Raw genomic sequence first — 25,265 nt, forward strand, 5'->3', positions numbered from 1 at the left:
TGGTGGCGTCATTGAGACGGCGATAGTCCCCGCACGGTCGCCATCCCCCGCCGGGCTTCGGCACGATGTGCAGCGGCGACGCCCAAGCGCTCTCTGAGCGCCGAACAATGCCGAGTCGCTCCAGGGTAGCAAACTCCGCTTTTGCCACCGCCAGCTTCGTCGGCTCGAGGCGGCGTGCCCGGGCGTAGACCGGTGGCCCGACGGTGGGGATGTAATGGGCCACCCCGTGCTTGACGGCCCCCGCCGAGAAGGTGGGCCGCGTGAGGGCCGGGAAGCCGGCGAGGAGGCGGGTGAATGCGTCCGCTGCCGGAAGCGTACAGATCAACGTGGCTGGAACCGAACCGTTCGGCAAGCCGCTTGGCAAGCCGCTCGTTGAGCTGCTCGGCGAGCTGGGCAGCGCACAAGTGAGCAAGCTGAACGTCTCGGCCTGGACAAGACGTCTGCGCTTTACGTCGACCAGGAGCCCATTAGCGCACAGGAAGTCCGCGCCAAGCAGTGCCATGGGCACGTCGGCGGTGACGAACGTCCATCGGAAAACCTGCCCTCCGAACCGCAGAGAGAGGCAGCGTTTTCTGTACGTACGGATGGGCATCCCGTTCGCGGCAAGCAGCGCGGGGCCCCCGCCCGCGGCGTGCTTGTCTGACGTGCCGGCGGGAACGACACTCACCTGCGCTCCCGTGTCGCACAGGTAATGGCGCCCGGATAAGGTGTCCGTTATGAACAGCAGGCTGCTCGAACGGCCGGCGCTCATCGCCACTATTGAGCGCCGGCCCGGGCATTTCCCGACCTGTTGAAGGAGCATGGCGGATGACATTGCCGAGCCTCGTGGCCAAACTTGGCGTGGAACCAGCACCAGGTGGTGGAGCTGGAGGAGTGTGGCTGGCTCCGCCAGGCCGGTGGAGTTGGCGGTTTTCGCCGCGGCGGTGGGCGGGGCGTGGCGGCGGTCACGAGGGGCGTATCAGCATGCTGCGTATGCTGTGTAAGCTGATGCTGTGGATCAGCATCATCAGCAGCATCAGCAGCATCAGCCTCGAGATCCGTGACGGCCGCACCGACTCTCGCCCGCGTATCCGAAGCCGCGAAGTACCTGTCCGCCTCGGCTGCCAATGCTCGGGGTTCCGTTAGCCCGGTCCCGGCCAACGCGAGGCGAACCTGCGCTGGAAGTTGGCGACGGAAAATCGCCCGGAATAGAGAACCGGGGGCTTCGTCACCCAACAGTGACAGCATATGGTCCATTCGGACCGATGGGCGCGTGTCGCCGAGCTCGGGGAGATCCAGGAGGCGGTCGGCCCGTGCGTCGTCCGTGAGGCCGAACGTGGCTAGGAGTAGCCGCTTGAGTGCCTCGTACTTGTGGCCGTCCGGTGGGTGGCGAAGGACGGACACAACTCGAGCGGCCGTGCCGGGCCCGAGGGAGGCGACGACGTGGCAGTAGCGCATGTCGTCGTTGGTGAGGCGCCGAAGCTGAAATTGGGCTTCGGCTTGAACGAACCAGACTTCGGCCTGGGCCTCCCAAAATTCGGGAAGTTTAATCGCCATTGCCTTGTCGTTTGCCATTGCAATGGCGTCGTGTTCGGAAGGATCGCTACGGCAGATCCAACGTCGAGGTCACCATATAAAGCGCGATGCTGCGCGCGCTAATGCTTACGCAAGGAGCAAGCGGACAACGCGGTTCATAAAAGAGTCTTTATTCAAAGTACTCAAACTGCAGCACTTAGCTGCTCAGGGCTGCGCGCCCCGTGTATATCGTGAGGCCACGCCTCTCTCCCTGGCGTGGCCCATCCCCACTTGGTGTGCGGGGTGTTGTCACCACGTCAGTGCTTTCGTGTCCGCCACACCACATTAGTTTGTTTATCACACCACATTAGTGTTTATCACACCACATTAGTGTGTTTATCACACCACATTAGTGTGTTTATCATACCACATTAGAGTGCTTATCACACCACATTAGTGTGTTTATCACACCACATTAGTGTGCTTATCACACCACATTAGTGTGCTTATCACACCACATTAGTGTGCTTATCACACTACATTCGTGTTTTTATCACACCATATTAGTGTGTTTATCACACCACATTAGTGTGCTTATCACACCACATTCGTGTGCTTATCACACCACATTCGTGTGTTTATCACACCACATTAGTGTGTTTATCACACCACATTAGTGTGTTTATCACACCACATTCGTGTGTTTATCACACCACATTAGTGTGTTTATCATACCACATTAGTGTGTTTATCACACCACATTAGTGTGCTTATCACACCACATTAGTGTGCTTATCACACCACATTAGTGTGCTTATCACACCACATTAGTGTGTTTATCACACCACATTATTGTGTTTATCACACCACCTTAGTTTGTTTATCACACCACATTAGTGTTTATCACACCACATTAGTGTGCTTATCACACCACATTAGTGTGCTTATCACACCACATTAGTGTGCTTATCACACTACATTAGTGTGCTTATCACACCACATTAGTGTGCTTATCACACTACATTCGTGTTTTTATCACACCATATTAGTGTGTTTATCACACCACATTCGTGTGTTTATCACACCACATTAGTGTGCTTATCACACCACATTAGTGTGTTTATCACACCACATTATTGTGCTTATCACACCACATTAGTGTGTTTATCACACCACATTAGTGTGTTTATCACACCACATTAGTGTGCTTATCACACCACATTAGTGTATTTATCACACCACATTCGTGTGCTTATCACACCACATTAGTGTGCTTATCACACCACATTCGTGTGCTTATCACACCACATTCGTGTGCTTATCACACCACATTCGTGTGCACCATGTCACACTCAGTTACAAGAGTGTGCAGATCAACAGGAGTGTATATTGTATAAAATCCCATTTACTTTATCACGTGACCCGATTTGCGATGCATCAAACAAATGCTCCCCATGACGACATGAATATGATGACCTATGATAATGAGGATACTCTCAGAACCAAGAGGAGCAGGAGGATGTGTTTCATCGCTTGACCTTCGCACATCTCTGCTCGCAGCATGCCTTTACCTGTCGGGAACAGAACCCATGGTCCACCTGGTTTGAAGAGCTATCTTGCGCATTCTTACCTGTGTTTAGGTCTCCTCAGGTTTTCATATCCTAAGTATGTGTTCACACAATGTCCAGTAGTGCGACCTCAGTGTGATTGGCACATCGTTACACTAATACTAATGGTAATATGGAGTTTACAACAGACCACGAGCATTCTTAAAGCGCAGGCATTGAATTTACAGAAAGTTTTGTAAAGGTGTTTCACGAAGTTAAATCGTAATGTTGAAGGAACTGCGCTCCAACGCGAGTCGAAAGAATTGACGCGACCAAAGACGGAATTCGTCCGAGTTGCTTTATTGAAACAAAACAGCTCAGGTATTCTGACAAGCCCGTTTATCGGGCAGCAATATATATACACATTTATGTCGGGAAGTTTGCCCGGCAAAAGCTATACCGGGCATGCCCGGGTGTCAAGGGCGAGCCTTGGAAAGGCGAGTCTGGACCTGCCCGGGGGTGTTTGGCTGCGGCCTGGCAAGTCGAGGCTGGGCGTGCCCTGGCGCTCTGGACGAGCCCTGGAAAGGCGATAGCGGGCATGCCCGGACGCTCTGGGCGAGCCCTGGAAAGGCGAGAGCGGGCATGCCCGGGAAAGACGAGACCGGGCGTGCCCGGGAGGTTCGGGCGTGCCCGGGAACAGTGAGTCCGGGCATGCCCGGGAGAGGCGCGTCTGGCCGTGTTCTGGCCGGTGCAAGGCGATTGTGTGCATCCAGCGGTAACCGCTACACACGCCCCTCCAGAATCGACCTGCACCGGCAGGGTCAATTTAAGGGGGGTCCGGATGATCCGGCCGAAGCGACCCCTGGAGGGTCGTGGGGAGGGGTCCGACGTGGTGGTGGGTGGTCGAGCGGGGGGAACTGTGGATGGGGGGCGGCCTCGCCGTGGAGGAAGGGCCAACCGTGGTGGTCGGTCGACGTCCATGTGCGCCGGTTTGAGGCGGTCCACAGAAATCCGGTCCGGCCGGCCGCCGAAGTCGACGATGAAAGACTTGTCGCCCCGTCGCAGGACCCGGAACAACGTGAGCCAGCAGCGTTGCGTCGGCGAGGGCCCGTTTGGCGCTGGCGAAGGCCGCGTCCATGGCCGCGGACCAAACAATGTCATGCTTGGCCGGCTTGCCCCGGAGGGCCTCGTAAAGGGGCCGCATGAGCTGAGCAGCGCGGGGCACGAATCGGTGATAAAAATTCACCATGCCGAGGAACTCTTGGAGGGCCTTGATGGAACGGGGACGCGGGAACGTGGTGATGGCCTCGACCTTGGTCGGCAGCAGCACGGCCCCGGTCTTGGTGATGCGTTGGCCCAAAAAGTCAACGGTCGTCGCGCCGAAGTGGCATTTGACCGGGTTGACAATTAAGCCGTGCTCGCTGAGGCGACCGAACAGTGTTCGGAGGTGGAGGAGGTGCTCGGCGCGGGACGTGCTGGCGACGAGGATATCGTCCAGATAGACGAAAAGAAACGGCAGGTCGCGCAGCACGCCGTCCATCAAGCGCTAGAATGCCTGGGCCGCGTTCTTGAGGCCAAACGGCATCCGCAAAAATTCGAACAGGCCGAACAGCGTGATGACGGCCGTCTTCGGGACGTTGGCCGCCCGGACAGGTACCTGGTGGTAGCCCCGTATCAGGTCAATTTTCGAAAAGATGACCGGTCCCGCCAAACGGGCGGAAAAGTCCTGAATATTCGGGATCGGGTACCTGTCGGGGGTGGTAGCGTCGTTGAGACGGCGGTAGTCGCCACATGGGCGCCATCCACCCCCCGGCTTTGGCACGATGTGCAGTGGCGAGGCCCACGCGCTATCGGAGCGCCGCACGATGCCGAGGTGCTCCAACGCGTCAAACTCGGCCTTCGCCACGGCGAGCTTGGCCGGGTCGAGGCGGCGGGCCCTGGCGTAGACCGGCGGGCCCGTAGTGGGTATGTGGTGCTCGATCCCGTGCCGCACCGCGACGGCCGAAAACGTCGGCCGCGTGAGGGCCGGGAATTCTGCGAGCAGGCGAGCGAACTCGTTCGCTGCCGGGAGGGCGCACGCCAGTTCGGTTGGCGCGGAGCTGCTCATCGTGCACGCCAGGGAGCTGAAGGTCTCGGCGTTGACAAGGCGACGACGTTTGACGTCGACCAGCAGCCCGTGCGCGCAGAGGAAGTCGGCGCCCAGCAAAGCCATGGGGACACAGGCGGTCACAAAAGTCCATTGAAAATGCTGGCTGCCGAAGCAGAGGGTGACGACGCGTGGGCCGAAAGTGCGTATGGCCGAGCCATTAGCAGCGACCAAAGAGGGGCCGCAAACGGCGTCCCGCCTGTCCTGCTCGGAGGCGGGTATGACGCTCAGTTGGGCGCCGGTGTCACACAGGAAACGCCGCCCAGACGCTTTGTCCCGAATAAACAGCAAGTTGCCCGAGTGGCCGGCGCTCATGGCTGGGAATGAACGCCGGCCCGGCCGTTTCCCGACCTGCCGAAAGTGCACGGGGGCCGGCACGTCCGAGCCTTGTGTCCGAACCTGGCGTGGTAATAACACCACGCCCGGTCAGGTGGAGGCCCCGGCCGTCGTGTCAGAAGCGGACGGTGCGGCGTGGCGGCCGCCAGTTGCACCGGCAGTTCGGCCTCCAACCGCGCAGTGCGCTCGGGTGTTGTGGGCGTCGCCTCGGACGGCGGCGGGCTCCAGGTAACCGCGCCGATGTGCTGGCCCGCCGAGGAGATCTTATCGGCTTCCCTGGCGAGGGCGCGGGAATCCGTGATCAACGTGCCAGCCAGGGCGAGGCGTACCGGGTGAGGCAGCTGGCGAAGGAACAGCTCGCGGAACAGAAAATCCGGAGAGTGCTCACCGAGCAACGAGAGCATATAGTCCATGCGCTCGGACGGGCGCGTGTCGCCGAGCTCGGGCAGAGCGAGCAGGCGCCGTGCGCGTGCTGCCGGTGAGAGGGCGAAAGCGTCGAGGAGGAGTGTCTTCAGCGCGTCGTATTTGTCAGCAGCCGGCGGGTGCTCGAGGAGGCTCAAGGCGCGGGCCGCGGTGGCGGAACCGAGCGCCGCCACAACATGGTGGAAGCGGGTGTCGTCCACGGTGATGCCTCGCAGGGCGAACTGAGAGTCCGCCTGAGCGAACCAAACAGCCGCGTGAGCCTCCCAGAAGGTAGGCAGTTTAAGCGTCACTGCCGTATCCATGTCGGTAGGTCACCAATGAAGGAACTGCGCTCCAACGCGAGTCGAAAGAATTGACGCGACCAAAGACGGAATTCGTCCGAGTTGCTTTATTGAAACAAAACAGCTCAGGTATTCTGACAAGCCCGTTTTTCGGGCAACAATATATATATACATTTATGTCGGGAAGTTTGCCCGGCAAAAGCTATACCGGGCATGCCCGGGTATCAAGGGCGAGCCTTGGAAAGGCGAGTCTGGACCTGCCCGGGCGTGTTTGGCTGCGGCCTGGCAAGTCGAGGCTGGGCGTGCCCGGGCGCTCTGGGCGAGCCCTGAAAAGGCGATAGCGGGCATGCCCGGACGCTCTGGGCGAGCCCTGGAAAGGCGAGAGCGGGCATGCCCGGGAAAGACGAGACCGGGCGTGCCCGGGAACAGTGAGTCTGGGCATGCCCGGGAGAAGGCGCGTCTGGCCGTGTTCTGGCCGGTGCAAGGCGATTGTGTGCATTCAGCGGTAACCGCTACAATGTAACGATAGTGCCGGTGGACAAAGGAGAGCACGATCTCCATCATTCGTGTGTGCCACGCATGCAATGGAGTGTGTTTAACACTCCAACGTGCACTGCAAACAAAACACAATGGAACAATAAAAGGGAAATGCCTATGACGTCATCCTGCATGTGCAACGAAGGTCTCTTCGAGCACAAATCTGGAGATGAAAAGGAAGAATCTCCACGAATTACATGAATATAAAGAGGATAAACAACGTACACGAATATGCTTAATGTAAAAAGGAATCCGTACATATCATGATGGGGGAAACCACACAAGACAAGAGATGTCACAGAAAAGGGAGAACCCACAGAAAAGGGGGAAACATCACAGAAAGGAGGGAAACGTCACAGAGAAGGGGGAAATGTCACACAAGATAGAAGAAATATCACAGAAAAGGAGGCAACGTCACAGAAAAGGAGTAAACGTCACAAAAGGGGGAAAAGCGTCACAGAAAATGGGGAAACCACACAAGACAAGAGATGTCACAGAAAAGGGGGAAGCATCACAGAAAGAAGGGAAACACCACAAACAAGGGTGAAACGTCACACAAGATAGAAGAAATATCACAGAAAAGGAGGCAACGTCACAGAAAAGGAAGAATCGTCACAGAAAAGGGGGAAACGTCACAGAAATGAGGGAAACGTAACAGCAAAGGAGGAAAGGTCACATAAAAGGGGGGAAACGTCACACAAGATAGAAGAGATATCACAGAAAAGGAGGCAACATCACAGAAAAGGAAGAAACGTCACAGAAAAGGGGGAAACATCACAGAAAATAGGAAAACATCAGAGAAAATGGGGAAACATCACAGCAAATAGGAAAACATCAGATAAAAGGGGGAAATATCGCACGCTATAGAAAAGATGTCATAGAAAAGAGGGAAACGTCACAGAAAATGGGGAAACGTCACAGAAAATAGGAAAACATCAGAGAAAAGGGGGGAAATGTCGCACGCTAGAGAAAAGATGTCACAGAAAAGGGAGAAACATCACAGAAAAGAGGGAAACATCACACAAAATGGGGAAACATCACAGCAAATAGGAAAACATCAGATAAAAGGGGGGAAATGTCGCACGCTACAGAAAAGATGTCACAGAAAAGGGAGAAACATCACAGAAAAGAGGGAAACATCACAGAAAATGGGGAAACGTCACAGCAAATAGGAAAACATCAGAGAAAAGGGGGAAATATCGCACGCTATAGAAAAGATGTCATAGAAAAGAGGGAAACGTCACAGAAAATGGGGAAACGTCACAGAAAATAGGAAAACATCAGAGAAAAGGGGGGAAATGTCGCACGCTAGAGAAAAGATGTCACAGAAAAGGGAGAAACATCACAGAAAAGAGGGAAACATCACACAAAATGGGGAAACATCACAGCAAATAGGAAAACATCAGATAAAAGGGGGGAAATGTCACACGCTATAGAAAAGATGTCACAGAAAAGGGAGAAACATCATAGAAAAGATGGAAACGTCACAGAAAATGGGGAAACGTCACAGCAAATAGGAAAACATCAGATAAAAGGGGGGAAATGTCGCACGCTACAGAAAAGATGTCACAGAAAAGGGAGAAACATCACAGAAAAGAGGGAAACATCACAGAAAATGGGGAAACGTCACAGCAAATAGGAAAACATCAGAGAAAAGGGGGAAATATCGCACGCTATAGAAAAGATGTCATAGAAAAGAGGGAAACGTCACAGAAAATGGGGAAACGTCACAGAAAATAGGAAAACATCAGAGAAAAGGGGGGAAATGTCACACGCTATAGAAAAGATGTCACAGAAAAGGGAGAAACATCACAGAAAAGAGGGAAACATCACAGAAAATGGGGAAACATCACAGCAAATAGGAAAACATCAGATAAAAGGGGGGAAATGTCACACGCTATAGAAAAGATGTCACAGAAAAGGGAGAAACATCATAGAAAAGATGGAAACGTCACAGAAAATGGGGAAACGTCACACAAGATAGAAGAGATATCACAGAAAAGGGAGAAACATCATAGAAAAGAGGGAAACGTCACATAAAAGGGGGAAAGGTCACACAAGATAGAAGAGATATCACAGAAAAGGAGGCAATGTCACAGAAAAGGAAGAAACGTCACAGAAAAGGAAGAAACGTCACAGAAAAGGGGGAAACATCACAGAAATGGGGGAAACGTAACAGAAAAGGAGGAAACGTCACAAAAAGGGGGAAACATCACACAAGATAGAAGAGATATCACAGAAAGGGAGGCAACGTCACAGAAAAGGAAGAAACGTCACAGAAAAGGGGGAAACATCACAGAAATGGGGGAAACGTAACAGAAAAGGAGGAAAGGTCACATAAAAGGGGGAAACGTCACACAAGACAGAAGAGATATCACAGAAAAGGAGGCAACATCACAGAAAAGGAAGAAACGTCACAGAAAAGGGGGAAACATCACAGAAATGGGGGAAACGTAACAGAAAAGGAGGAAACGTCACAAAAGGGGGAAACGTCACACAAGATAGAAGAGATATCACAGAAAAGGAGGCAACGTCACAGAAAAGGGAAGAAACGTCACAGAAAAGGGGGAAACATCACAGAAATGGGGGAAACGTAACAGAAAAGGAGGAAACGTTACATAAAAGGGGGAAACGTCACACAAGATAGAAGAGATATCACAGAAAAGGAGGCACTGTCACAGAAAAGGGGGAAACATCACAGAAAATAGGGAAACATCAGAGAAAAGGGGGAAATGTCGCACGCTACAGAAAAGGTGTCACAGAAAAGGGAGAAACATCACAGAAAAGAGGGAAACGTCACAGAAAATGGGGAAACATCACAGAAAATAGGAAAACATCAGAGAAAAGGGGGAAATATGGCACGCTATAGAAAAGATGTCATAGAAAATAGGGAAACGTCACAGAAAATGGGGAAACGTCACAGAAATGGGGGAAACGTCATATAAAAGGGGGAAATGTAACAGAAAAGGAGAAAAGGTGACATAAAAGGGGGAAAGGTCACACAAGATAGAAGAGATATCACAGAAAATGAGGCAATGTCACAGAAAAGGAAGAAACGTCACATAAAAGGGGGAAACATCACATAAAAGGGGGAAACGTCATACAAGATAGAAGAGATATCACAGAAAAGGAGGGCAATGTCACAGAAAAGGAAGAAACGTCACAGAAAAGGAAGAAACGTCACAGAAAAGGGGGAAACATCACAGAAATGGGGGAAACGTAACAGAAAAGGAGGAAACGTCACAAAAAGGGGGAAACATCACACAAGATAGAAGAGATATCACAGAAAGGGAGGCAACATCACAGAAAAGGAAGAAACGTCACAGAAAAGGGGGAAACATCACATAAAAGGGGGAAACGTCATACAAGATAGAAGAGATATCACAGAAAAGGAGGGCAATGTCACAGAAAAGGAAGAAACGTCACAGAAAAGGAAGAAACGTCACAGAAAAGGGGGAAACATCACAGAAATGGGGGAAACGTAACATAAAAGGAGGAAACGTCACAAAAAGGGGGAAACATCACACAAGATAGAAGATATATCACAGAAAAGGAGGCAACGTCACAGAAAAGGGAAGAAACGTCACATAAAAGGGGGAAACATCACAGAAAAGGAGGCAACATCACAGAAAAGGAAGAAACGTCACAGAAAAGGGGGAAACGTCACAGAAATGGGGGAAACGTAACAGAAAAGGAGGAAAGGTCACATAAAAGGGGGAAACGTCACACAAGATAGAAGAGATATCACAGAAAAGGAGGCAACATCACAGAAAAGGAAGAAACGTCACAGAAAAGGGGGAAACATCAGAGAAAAGGGGGGAAGTGTCGCACGCTATAGAAAAGATGTCACAGAAAAGGGAGAAACATCATAGAAAAGATGGAAACGTCACAGAAAATGGGGAAACGTCACACAAGATAGAAGAGATATCACAGAAAAGGGAGAAACATCATAGAAAAGAGGGAAACATCACATAAAAGGGGGAAACGTCATACAAGATAGAAGAGATATCACAGAAAAGGAGGCAACGTCACAGAAAAGGGAAGAAACGTCACAGAAAAGGGGGAAACATCACAGAAATGGGGGAAACGTAACAGAAAAGGAGGAAACGTTACATAAAAGGGGGAAACGTCACACAATATAGAGGAGATATCACAGAAAAGGAGGCACTGTCACAGAAAAGGAAGAATCGTCACAGAAAAGGGGGAAACGTCACAGAAATGGGGGAAACGTAACAGAAAAGGAGGAAAGGTCACATAAAAGGGGGAAACGTCACACAAGATAGAAGAGATATCACAGAAAAGGAGGCAACATCACAGAAAAGGAAGAAACGTCACAGAAAAGGGGGAAACGTCACAGAAATGGGGGAAACGTAACAGAAAAGGAGGAAAGGTCACATAAAAGGGGGAAACGTCACACAAGATAGAAGAGATATCACAGAAAAGGAGGCAACATCACAGAAAAGGAAGAAACGTCACAGAAAAGGGGGAAACATCACAGAAAATAGGAAAACATCAGAGAAAAGGGGGGAATGTCGCACGCTAGAGAAAAGATGTCACAGAAAAGGGAGAAACATCACAGAAAAGAGGGAAACGTCACAGAAAATGGGGAAACATCACAGCAAATAGGAAAACATCAGATAAAAGGGGGGAAATGTCGCACGCTATAGAAAAGATGTCACAGAAAGGGGAGAAACATCATAGAAAAGATGGAAACGTCACAGAAAATGGGGAAACGTCACACAAGATAGAAGAGATATCACAGAAAAGGGAGAAACATCATAGAAAAGAGGGAAACGTCACATAAAAGGGGGAAACGTCACACAAGATAGAAGAGATATCACAGAAAAGGAGGCAATGTCACAGAAAAGGAAGAAACGTCACAGAAAAGGAAGAAACGTCACAGAAAAGGGGGAAACATCACAGAAATGGGGGAAACGTAACAGAAAAGGAGGAAACGTCACAAAAAGGGGGAAACATCACACAAGATAGAAGAGATATCACAGAAAGTGAGGCAACGTCACAGAAAAGGAAGAAACGTCACAGAAAAGGGGGAAACATCACAGAAATGGGGGAAACGTAACAGAAAAGGAGGAAAGGTCACATAAAAGGGGGAAACGTCACACAAGACAGAAGAGATATCACAGAAAAGGAGGCAACATCACAGAAAAGGAAGAAACGTCACAGAAAAGGGGGAAACATCACAGAAATGGGGGAAACGTAACAGAAAAGGAGGAAACGTCACAAAAGGGGGGGACGTCACACAAGATAGAAGAGATATCACAGAAAAGGAGGCAACATCACAGAAAAGGGAAGAAACGTCACAGAAAAGGGGGAAACATCACAGAAATGGGGAAACGTAACAGAAAAGGAGGAAACGTTACATAAAAGGGGGAAACGTCACACAAGATAGAAGAGATATCACAGAAAAGGAGGCACTGTCACAGAAAAGGCAGAAACTTCACAGAAAAGGGGGAAACATCACAGAAAATAGGGAAACATCAGAGAAAAGGGGGAAATGTCGCACGCTACAGAAAAGGTGTCACAGAAAAGGGAGAAACATCACAGAAAAGAGGGAAACGTCACAGAAAATGGGGAAACATCACAGAAAATAGGAAAACATCAGAGAAAAGGGGGAAATATGGCACGCTATAGAAAAGATGTCATAGAAAAGAGGGAAACGTCACAGAAAATGGGGAAACGTCACAGAAATGGGGGAAACGTCATATAAAAGGGGGAAATGTAACAGAAAAGGAGAAAAGGTGACATAAAAGGGGGAAAGGTCACACAAGATAGAAGAGATATCACAGAAAATGAGGCAATGTCACAGAAAAGGAAGAAACGTCACAGAAAAGGGGGAAACATCACATAAAAGGGGGAAACGTCATACAAGATAGAAGAGATATCACAGAAAAGGAGGGCAATGTCACAGAAAAGGAAGAAACGTCACAGAAAAGGAAGAAACGTCACAGAAAAGGGGGAAACATCACAGAAATGGGGGAAACGTAACAGAAAAGGAGGAAACGTCACAAAAAGGGGGAAACATCACACAAGATAGAAGAGATATCACAGAAAGGGAGGCAACATCACAGAAAAGGAAGAAACGTCACAGAAAAGGGGGAAACATCACATAAAAGGGGGAAACGTCATACAAGATAGAAGAGATATCACAGAAAAGGAGGGCAATGTCACAGAAAAGGAAGAAACGTCACAGAAAAGGAAGAAACGTCACAGAAAAGGGGGAAACATCACAGAAATGGGGGAAACGTAACATAAAAGGAGGAAACGTCACAAAAATGGGGAAACATCACACAAGATAGAAGATATATCACAGAAAAGGAGGCAACGTCACAGAAAAGGGAAGAAACGTCACAGAAAAGGGGGAAACATCACAGAAAAGGAGGCAACATCACAGAAAAGGAAGAAACGTCACAGAAAAGGGGGAAACGTCACAGAAATGGGGGAAACGTAACAGAAAAGGAGGAAAGGTCACATAAAAGGGGGAAACGTCACACAAGATAGAAGAGATATCACAGAAAAGGAGGCAACATCACAGAAAAGGAAGAAACGTCACAGAAAAGGGGGAAACATCAGAGAAAAGGGGGGAAGTGTCGCACGCTATAGAAAAGATGTCACAGAAAAGGGAGAAACATCATAGAAAAGATGGAAACGTCACAGAAAATGGGGAAACGTCACACAAGATAGAAGAGATATCACAGAAAAGGGAGAAACATCATAGAAAAGAGGGAAACATCACATAAAAGGGGGAAACGTCATACAAGATAGAAGAGATATCACAGAAAAGGAGGCAACGTCACAGAAAAGGGAAGAAACGTCACAGAAAAGGGGGAAACATCACAGAAATGGGGGAAACGTAACAGAAAAGGAGGAAACGTTACATAAAAGGGGGAAACGTCACACAATATAGAAGAGATATCACAGAAAAGGAGGCACTGTCACAGAAAAGGAAGAATCGTCACAGAAAAGGGGGAAACGTCACAGAAATGGGGGAAACGTAACAGAAAAGGAGGAAAGGTCACATAAAAGGGGGAAACGTCACACAAGATAGAAGAGATATCACAGAAAAGGAGGCAACATCACAGAAAAGGAAGAAACGTCACAGAAAAGGGGGAAACGTCACAGAAATGGGGGAAACGTAACAGAAAAGGAGGAAAGGTCACATAAAAGGGGGAAACGTCACACAAGATAGAAGAGATATCACAGAAAAGGAGGCAACATCACAGAAAAGGAAGAAACGTCACAGAAAAGGGGGAAACATCACAGAAAATAGGAAAACATCAGAGAAAAGGGGGGAATGTCGCACGCTAGAGAAAAGATGTCACAGAAAAGGGAGAAACATCACAGAAAAGAGGGAAACGTCACAGAAAATGGGGAAACATCACAGCAAATAGGAAAACATCAGATAAAAGGGGGGAAATGTCGCACGCTATAGAAAAGATGTCACAGAAAGGGGAGAAACATCATAGAAAAGATGGAAACGTCACAGAAAATGGGGAAACGTCACACAAGATAGAAGAGATATCACAGAAAAGGGAGAAACATCATAGAAAAGAGGGAAACGTCACATAAAAGGGGGAAACGTCACACAAGATAGAAGAGATATCACAGAAAAGGAGGCAATGTCACAGAAAAGGAAGAAACGTCACAGAAAAGGAAGAAACGTCACAGAAAAGGGGGAAACATCACAGAAATGGGGGAAACGTAACAGAAAAGGAGGAAACGTCACAAAAGGGGGAAACATCACACAAGATAGAAGAGATATCACAGAAAGTGAGGCAACGTCACAGAAAAGGAAGAAACGTCACAGAAAAGGGGGAAACATCACAGAAATGGGGGAAACGTAACAGAAAAGGAGGAAAGGTCACATAAAAGGGGGAAACGTCACACAAGACAGAAGAGATATCACAGAAAAGGAGGCAACATCACAGAAAAGGAAGAAACGTCACAGAAAAGGGGGAAACATCACAGAAATGGGGGAAACGTAACAGAAAAGGAGGAAACGTCACAAAAGGGGGGGACGTCACACAAGATAGAAGAGATATCACAGAAAAGGAGGCAACATCACAGAAAAGGGAAGAAACGTCACAGAAAAGGGGGAAACATCACAGAAATGGGGAAACGTAACAGAAAAGGAGGAAACGTGACATAAAAGGGGGAAACGTCACACAAGATAGAAGAGATATCACAGAAAAGGAGGAACTGTCACAGAAAAGGGAGAAACTTCACAGAAAAGGGGGAAACATCACAGAAAATAGGGAAACATCAGAGAAAAGGGGGAAATGTCGAACGCTACAGAAAATATGTCACAGAAAAGGGAGACACATCACAGAAAAGAGGGAAACGTCACAGAAAATGGGGAAACATCACAGAAAATAGGAAAACATCAGAGAAAAGGGGGAAATATCGCACGCCATAGAAAAGAGGTCATAGAAAAGAGGGAAACGTCACAGAAAATGGGGAAACGTCACAGAAATGGGGGAAACGTCATATAAAAGGGGGAAATGTAACAGAAAAGGAGAAAAGGTGACATAAAAGGGGGAAAGGTCACACAAGATAGAAGAGATATCACAGAAAATGAGGCAATGTCACAAAAAAGGAAGAAACGTCACAGAAAAGGGGGAAACATCACATAAAATAGGAAAACATCAGAGAAAAGGGGGAAATGTTACACGCTATAAAAGAGATGTCACAGAAAAGGGGGAAACGTCACAGAAAATAGCTGATTGAAAGATGAATGCGATTTGTGTCACTTGTGTGATAAAAGTACATTGATAAATCTTAATGACTTTGTTTGATAAAGACACATTGATGAATCCTAATGACTTTGTTTGATAAATACACATTGATATCTCATAATGTCTTTGTTTGATAAAAGCACATTGATATCTCATAATGTCATTGTTTGATAAAAACACATTGATATTTCATAATGTAATTGTTTGATAAAAACACATTGATATTTCATAATGTAATTGTTTGATAAATACACATTGATACCTCATAATGTCATTGTTTGATAAATACACATTGATGTCTCATAATGTCATTGTTTGATAAATACACATTGATGTCTCATAATGTCATTGTTTGATAAATACACATCGATATATCATAATGTCATTGTTTGATAAATACACATTGATATCTCATAATGTCATTGTTTGATAAAAACACATTGATATCTCATAATGTCATTGTTTGATAAATACACATTGATATCTCATAATGTCATTGTTTGATAAATACACATTGATGTCTCATAATGTCATTGTTTGATAAATACACATCGATATATCATAATGTCATTGTTTGATAAATACACATTGATATCTCATAATGTCATTGTTTGATAAAAACACATTGATATCTCATAATGTAATTGTTTGATAAATACACATTGATGTCTCATAATGTCATTGTTTGATAAATACACATCGATATATCATAATGTCATTGTTTGATAAATACACATTGATATCTCATAATGTCATTGTTTGATAAATACACATTGATATCTCATAATGTCATTGTTTGATAAATACACATTGATATCTCATAATGTCATTGTTTGATAAATACACATCGATATATCATAATGTCATTGTTTGATAAATACACATTGATATCTCATAATGTCATTGTTTGATAAATACACATCGATATATCATAATGTCATTGTTTGATAAATACACATTGATATCTCATAATGTCATTGTTTGATAAATACACATTGATATCTCATAATGTCATTGTTTGATAAATACACATTGATGTCTCATCATGTCATTGTTTGATAAATACACATTGATATATCATCATGTCATTGTTTGATAAAAACATTGATATCTCATAATGTCATTGTTTGATAAATACACATTGATATCTCATAATGTAATTGTTTGATAAAAACACATTGATATCTCATAATGTCATTGTTTGATAAATACACATTGATGTCTCATAATGTAATTGTTTGATAAATACACATTGATATATCATAATGTCATTGTTTGATAAATATACATTGATATCTCATAATGTCATTGTTTGATAAATACACATTGATATATCATAATGTCATTGTTTGATAAATACACATTGATATCTCATAATGTAATTGTTTGATAAAAACACATTGATATCTCATAATGTCATTGTTTGATAAATACACATTTATGTCTCATAATATCATTGCTTGATAAATACACATTGTTATCTCATAATGTAATTGTTTGATAAATACACATTGATATCTCATAATGTCATTGTTTGATAAATACACATTGATATCTCATAATGTCATTGTTTGATAAATACACATTGATATATCATAATGTCATTGTTTGATAAAAACATTGATATCTCATTATGTCATTGTTTGATAAATACACTTTGATATATCATAATGTAATTGTTTGATAAATACACATTGATATCTCATAATGTAATTGTTTGATAAATACACATTGATATCTCATAATGTCATTGTTTGATAAATAAACATTGATATATCATAATGTCATTGTTTGATAAATACACATTTATGTCTCATAATATCATTGCTTGATAAATACACATTGTTATCTCATAATGTAATTGTTTGATAAATACACATTGATATCTCATAATGTCATTGTTTGATAAATACACATTTATGTCTCATAATATCATTGCTTGATAAATACACATTGTTATCTCATAATGTAATTGTTTGATAAATACACATTGATATCTCATAATGTCATTGTTTGATAAATACACATTGATATCTCATAATGTCATTGTTTGATAAATACACATTGATATATCATAATGTCATTGTTTGATAAAAACATTGATATCTCATTATGTCATTGTTTGATAAATACACTTTGATATATCATAATGTAATTGTTTGATAAATACACATTGATATCTCATAATGTAATTGTTTGATAAATACACATTGATATCTCATAATGTCATTGTTTGATAAATAAACATTGATATATCATAATGTCATTATTTGATAAAAACATTGATATCTCATAATGTCATTGTTTGATAAATACACTTTGATATATCATGATGTCATTGTTTGATAAATATACATTGATATATCATAATGTCATTGTTTGATAAATACACATTGATATCTCATAATGTAATTGTTTGATAAATACACATTGATATATCATAATGTCATTGTTTGATAAAAACATTGATATCTCATAATGTCATTGTTTGATAAAAACATTGATATCTCATAATGTCATTGTTTGATAAATACACATTGATATCTCATAATGTCATTGTTTGATAAATACACATTGATATCTCATAATGTCATTGTTTGATAAAAACACATTGATCCATCATAATGTAATTGTTTGATAAATACACATTGATATCTCATAATGTCAATGTTTGATAAAAACACATTGATATCTCATAATGTCATTGTTTGATAAAAACACATTGATATCTCATAATGTAATTGTTTGATAAATACACATTGATATATCATAATGTAATTGTTTGATAAATACACATTGACATCTCATAATGTCATTGTTTGATAAATACACATTGATATCTCATAATGTCATTGTTTGATAAATACACATTGATATATCATAATGTAATTGTTTGATAAATACACATTGATATCTCATAATGTAATTGTTTGATAAATACACATTGACATCTCATAATGTCATTGTTTGATAAATACACATTGATATCTCATAATGTCATTGTTTGATAAATACACATTGATATATCATAATGTCATTGTTTGATAAAAACACATTCATATCTCATAATGTAATTGTTTGATAAATACACATTGATATCTCATAATGTCATTGTTTGATAAATACACATTGATATCTCATAATGTCATTGTTTTTATAAATACACATTGATATCTCATAATGTCATTGTTTGATAAATACACATTGATATCTCATAATGTCATTGTTTGATAAATACACATTGATATATCATAATGTAATTGTTTGATAAATACACATTGATATCTCATAATGTAATTGTTTGATAAATACACATTCATATCTCATAATGTAATTGTTTGATAAATATACATTGATATCTCATAATGTAATTGTTTGATAAATACACATTGATATCTCATAATGTCATTGTTTGATAAATACACATTGATATCTCATAATGTCATTGTTTGATAAATACACATTGATATATCATAATGTCATTGTTTGATAAATACACATTGATATATCATAATGTCATTGTTTGATAAATACACATTCATATCTCATAATGTCATTGTTTGATAAATACACATTGATATATCATAATGTAATTGTTTGATAAATACACATTGATATATCATAATGTAATTGTTTGATAAATACACATTCATATCTCATAATGTAATTGTTTGATAAATACACATTGATATCTCATAATGTCATTGTTTGATAAATACACATTGATATCTCATAATGTCATTGTTTGATAAATACACATTGATATATCATAATGTCATTGTTTGATAAATACACATTGATATCTCATAATGTAATTGTTTGATAAATACACATTGATATCTCATTATGTAATTGTTTGATAAATACACATTCATATCTCATAATGTAATTGTTTGATAAATACACATTGATATCTCATAATGTCATTGTTTGATAAATACACATTGATATATCATAATGTAATTGTTTGATAAATACACATTGATATCTCATAAGGTAATTGTTTTTATAAATACACATTGATATCTCATAATGTCATTGTTTGATAAATACACATTGATATATCATAATGTAATTGTTTGATAAATACACATTGATATCTCATAATGTAATTGTTTGATAAATACACATTGATATCTCATAAGGTAATTGTTTTTATAAATACACATTGATATCTCATAATGTCATTGTTTGATAAATACACATTGATATATCATAATGTAATTGTTTGATAAATACACATTGATATCTCATAATGTAATTGTTTGATAAATACACATTCATATCTCATAATGTAATTGTTTGATTAATACACATTGATATCTCATAATGTCATTGTTTGATAAATACACATTGATATCTCATAATGTCATTGTTTGATAAATACACATTGATATCTCATAATGTCATTGTTTGATAAATACACATTGATATCTCATAATGTCATTGTTTGATAAATACACATTGATATCTCATAATGTAATTGTTTGATAAATACACATTCATATCTCATAATGTAATTGTTTCATAAATACACATTGACATCTCATAATGTAATTGTTTGATAAATACACATTGATATCTCATAATGTCATTGTTTGATAAATACACATTGATATCTCATAATGTAATTGTTTGATAAATACACATTGATATCTCATAATGTCATTGTTTGATAAATACACATTGATCCATCATAATGTAATTGTTTGATAAATACACATTGATATATCATGATGTAATTGTTTGATAAATACACATTGATATCTCATAATGTCATTGTTTGATAAATACACATTGATATCTCATAATGTCATTGTTTGATAAATACACATTGATCCATCATAATGTAATTGTTTGATAAATACACATTGTTATCTCCTAATGTCATTGTTTGATAAATACACATTGATCCATCATAATGTAATTGTTTGATAAATACACATTGATATCTGATAATGTACTTGTTTGATAAATACACATTGATATCTCATAATGTCATTGTTTGATAAATACACATTGATATCTCATAATGTCATTGTTTGATAAATACACATTGATCCATCATAATGTAATTGTTTGATAAATACACATTGTTATCTCATAATGTAATTGTTTGATAAATACTGTTGCGGATATGGGATTTGGCCTCCATCCATATCCGCTTGTAAATATTCCCCTATTTCCCCAACACTCCCCAACTATCCCCAATCCCCTATTCCCTAGTCCCATTGCCTGTAAATAACACTCTGTAGAACCGACCTTCCCCTTTTTCCCCCCATTAAATGTCGTGCCCAGGTCCACCGCATCTCACGTAGACAACTTTCGGACATCTTGCTAGTTATTCTTAGTCTATGTCAGTTAAGGACTCGTTTCCATTAATTCTGACTCTTCGTTGCACCAGAATGTGATTGTATGGCACCAGTAGTGAGTTTAGGACCTCCCCATACCTCCTCCCATCTTCCCCATGAAACAACAACAACAACAACAACTACCACAACAGCGCGCGGGGAGTGTGCGTCCTCACTCCGGCTCGGTTAGCCGCCATTACCCATGTGCTCCAGGTTACCTCCAGGTTACGGGGTTACCACGAAGGGGCTGGCTGTCAGCTCCTCGTCAAGGGCGGAGCCCGGTAACCCCCAGCACCCAATAAGAAGCGGCGGGCCGATTCCATCTGGGGCGGAGCTAACGAGCCGAGGGCGTGTCACTCCCCGCCGGATATACGCAGCGACTTACCGGACGTGACGTGAGATGCGCCCCGAGCTTGAAGAAGAACCAGTCGCGACCTCCGAGCGCTGAGAGACCTCCCTGCATCTTTCGGACCGTGTGGATCCAGTCCCTGAGCCAAGAGTGCACCTTGTGCTGTCCACCAACTACCTGCCCTTCCTTGCCATCAATCCCCGTGTGAGTCAGTCTTGTCCTGTTTATCTGTCGTCTGTCGGGGTTACTATAAGACCGTGATTAAGTGCCTATCTTCCTATGCTGTCTCTCTTGTCCTTGTAATCTAACGTTCCGAACTATTATAACCTCCTCCGGAGGTCTTGAGAACTGTACCCCTGGTGTCATGTCATTTTAACCCAGCCGTTGTGTCCTTTCCTCAATTGATTTAGCGTAGCGCGACTCGGCCAACGTTCGAGTATAATCGGGTAAACTGTGCAGACGCGGTCATACCAAACCGCTCGGTAAACCAACATCCACAACCGCGTCTGTAACAATACACATTGACATCTCATAATGTAATTGTTTGATAAATACACATTGATATCTCATAATGTCATTGTTTGATAAATACACATTGATATCTCATAATGTAATTGTTTGATAAATACACATTGATATCTCATAATGTCATTGTTTGATAAATACACATTGATCCATCATAATGTAATTGTTTGATAAATACACATTGATATATCATGATGTAATTGTTTGATAAATACACATTGATATCTCATAATGTCATTGTTTGATAAATACACATTGATATCTCATAATGTCATTGTTTGATAAATACACATTGATCCATCATAATGTAATTGTTTGATAAATACACATTGTTATCTCATAATGTCATTGTTTGATAAATACACATTGATCCATCATAATGTAATTGTTTGATAAATACACATTGGTATCTGATAATGTAATTGTTTGATAAATACACATTGATATCTCATAATGTCATTGTTTGATAAATACACATTGATATCTCATAATGTCATTGTTTGATAAATACACATTGATCCATCATAATGTAATTGTTTGATAAATACACATTGTTATCTCATAATGTCATTGTTTGATAAATACACATTGATCCATCATAATGTAATTGTTTGATAAATACACATTGATATCTCATAATGTAATTGTTTGATAAATACACATTGATATCTCATAATGTCATTGTTTGATAAATACACATTGATATATCATGATGTAATTTTTTGATAAACACACATTGATATCTCATAATGTCATTGTTTGATAAATACACATTGATATCTCATAATGTCATTGTTTGATAAATACACATTGATATCTCATAATGTAATTGTTTGATAAATACACATTGATCCATCATAATGTAATTGTTTGATAAATACACATTGATATCTCACAATGTAATTGTTTGATAAATACACATTGATCCATCATAATGTAATTGTTTGATAAATACACATTGATATCTCATAATGTAATTGTTTGATAAATACACATTGATATATCATAATGTCATTGTTTGATAAAAACATTGATATCTCATAATGTCATTGTTTGATAAACACACATTGATATCTCATAATGTAATTGTTTGATAAATACACATTGATATCTCATAATGTCATTGTTTGATAAATACACATTGATATCTCATAATGTCATTGTTTGATAAATACACATTGATATCTCATAATGTCATTGTTTGATAAATACACATTGATATCTCATAATGTCATTGTTTGATAAATACACATTGATATCTCATAATGTAATTGTTTGATAAATACACATTCATATCTCATAATGTAATTGTTTCATAAATACACATTGACATCTCATAATGTAATTGTTTGATAAATACACATTGATATCTCATAATGTCATTGTTTGATAAATACACATTGATATCTCATAATGTAATTGTTTGATAAATACACATTGATATCTCATAATGTCATTGTTTGATAAATACACATTGATCCATCATAATGTAATTGTTTGATAAATACACATTGATATATCATGATGTAATTGTTTGATAAATACACATTGATATCTCATAATGTCATTGTTTGATAAATACACATTGATATCTCATAATGTCATTGTTTGATAAATACACATTGATCCATCATAATGTCATTGTTTGATAAATACACATTGTTATCTCATAATGTCATTGTTTGATAAATACACATTGATCCATCATAATGTAATTGTTTGATAAATACACATTGATATCTGATAATGTAATTGTTTGACAAATACACATTGATATCTCATAATGTCATTGTTTGATAAATACACATTGATATCTCATAATGTCATTGTTTGATAAATACACATTGATCCATCATAATGTAATTGTTTGATAAATACACATTGTTATCTCATAATGTAATTGTTTGATAAATACTGTTGCGGATATGGGATTTGGCCTCCATCCATATCCGCTTGTAAATATTCCCCTATTTCCCCAACACTCCCCAACTATCCCCAATCCCCTATTCCCTAGTCCCATTGCCTGTAAATAACACTCTGTAGAACCGACCTTCCACTTTTTCCCCCCATTAAATGTCGTGCCCAGGTCCACCGCATCTCACGTAGACAACTTTCGGACATCTTGCTAGTTATTCTTAGTCTATGTCAGTTAAGGACTCGTTTCCATTAATTCTGACTCTTCGTTGCACCAGAATGTGATTGTATGGCACCAGTAGTGAGTTTAGGACCTCCCCATACCTCCTCCCATCTTCCCCATGAAACAACAACAACAACAACAACTACCACAACAGCGCGCGGGGAGTGTGCGTCCTCACTCCGGCTCGGTTAGCCGCCATTACCCATGTGCTCCAGGTTACCTCCAGGTTACGGGGTTACCACGAAGGGGCTGGCTGTCAGCTCCTCGTCAAGGGCGGAGCCCGGTAACCCCCAGCACCCAATAAGAAGCGGCGGGCCGATTCCATCTGGGGCGGAGCTAACGAGCCGAGGGCGTGTCACTCCCCGCCGGATATACGCAGCGACTTACCGGACGTGACGTGAGATGCGCCCCGAGCTTGAAGAAGAACCAGTCGCGACCTCCGAGCGCTGAGAGACCTCCCTGCATCTTTCGGACCGTGTGGATCCTGTCCCTGAGCCAAGAGTGCACCTTGTGCTGTCCACCGACTACCTGCCCTTCCTTGCCATCAATCCCCGTGTGAGTCAGTCTTGTCCTGTTTATCTGTCGTCTGTCGGGGTTACTATAAGACCGTGATTAAGTGCCTATCTTCCTATGCTCTCTCTCTTGTCCTTGTAATCTAACGTTCCGAACTATTATAACCTCCTCCGGAGGTCTTGAGAACTGTACCCCTGGTGTCGTGTCATTTTAACCCAGCCGTTGTGTCCTTTCCTCAATTGATTTAGCGTAGCGCGACTCGGCCAACGTTCGAGTATAATCGGGTAAACTGTGTAGACGCGGTCATACCAAACCGCTCGGTAAACCAACATCCACAACCGCGTCTGTAACAATACACATTGACATCTCATAATGTAATTGTTTGATAAATACACATTGATATCTCATAATGTCATTGTTTGATAAATACACATTGATATCTCATAATGTAATTGTTTGATAAATACACATTGATATCTCATAATGTCATTGTTTGATAAATACACATTGATCCATCATAATGTAATTGTTTGATAAATACACATTGATATATCATGATGTAATTGTTTGATAAATACACATTGATATCTCATAATGTCATTGTTTGATAAATACACATTGATATCTCATTATGTCATTGTTTGATAAATACACATTGATCCATCATAATGTAATTGTTTGATAAATACACATTGTTATCTCATAATGTCATTGTTTGATAAATACACATTGATCCATCATAATGTAATTGTTTGATAAATACACATTGGTATCTGATAATGTAATTGTTTGATAAATACACATTGATATCTCATAATGTCATTGTTTGATAAATACACATTGATATCTCATAATGTCATTGTTTGATAAATA

At 41.8% G+C, this 25,265-nt stretch overlaps 1 long non-coding RNA gene across 1 annotated transcript in view; it reads left to right on the forward strand.

Moving 5' to 3' along the window:
• LOC144890965 (uncharacterized) overlaps positions 1 to 25,265 on the forward strand; it is a 282,263-nt gene that overhangs the window by 52,124 nt on the left and 204,874 nt on the right. The gene's annotated exons all lie outside the window — the stretch shown is intronic.

Source organism: Myxine glutinosa, chromosome 2 (genome assembly GCF_964187855.1).
Source record: "Myxine glutinosa chromosome 2, kmMyxGlut1.1, whole genome shotgun sequence".
Classification (NCBI taxonomy): domain Eukaryota; kingdom Metazoa; phylum Chordata; class Myxini; order Myxiniformes; family Myxinidae; genus Myxine; species Myxine glutinosa.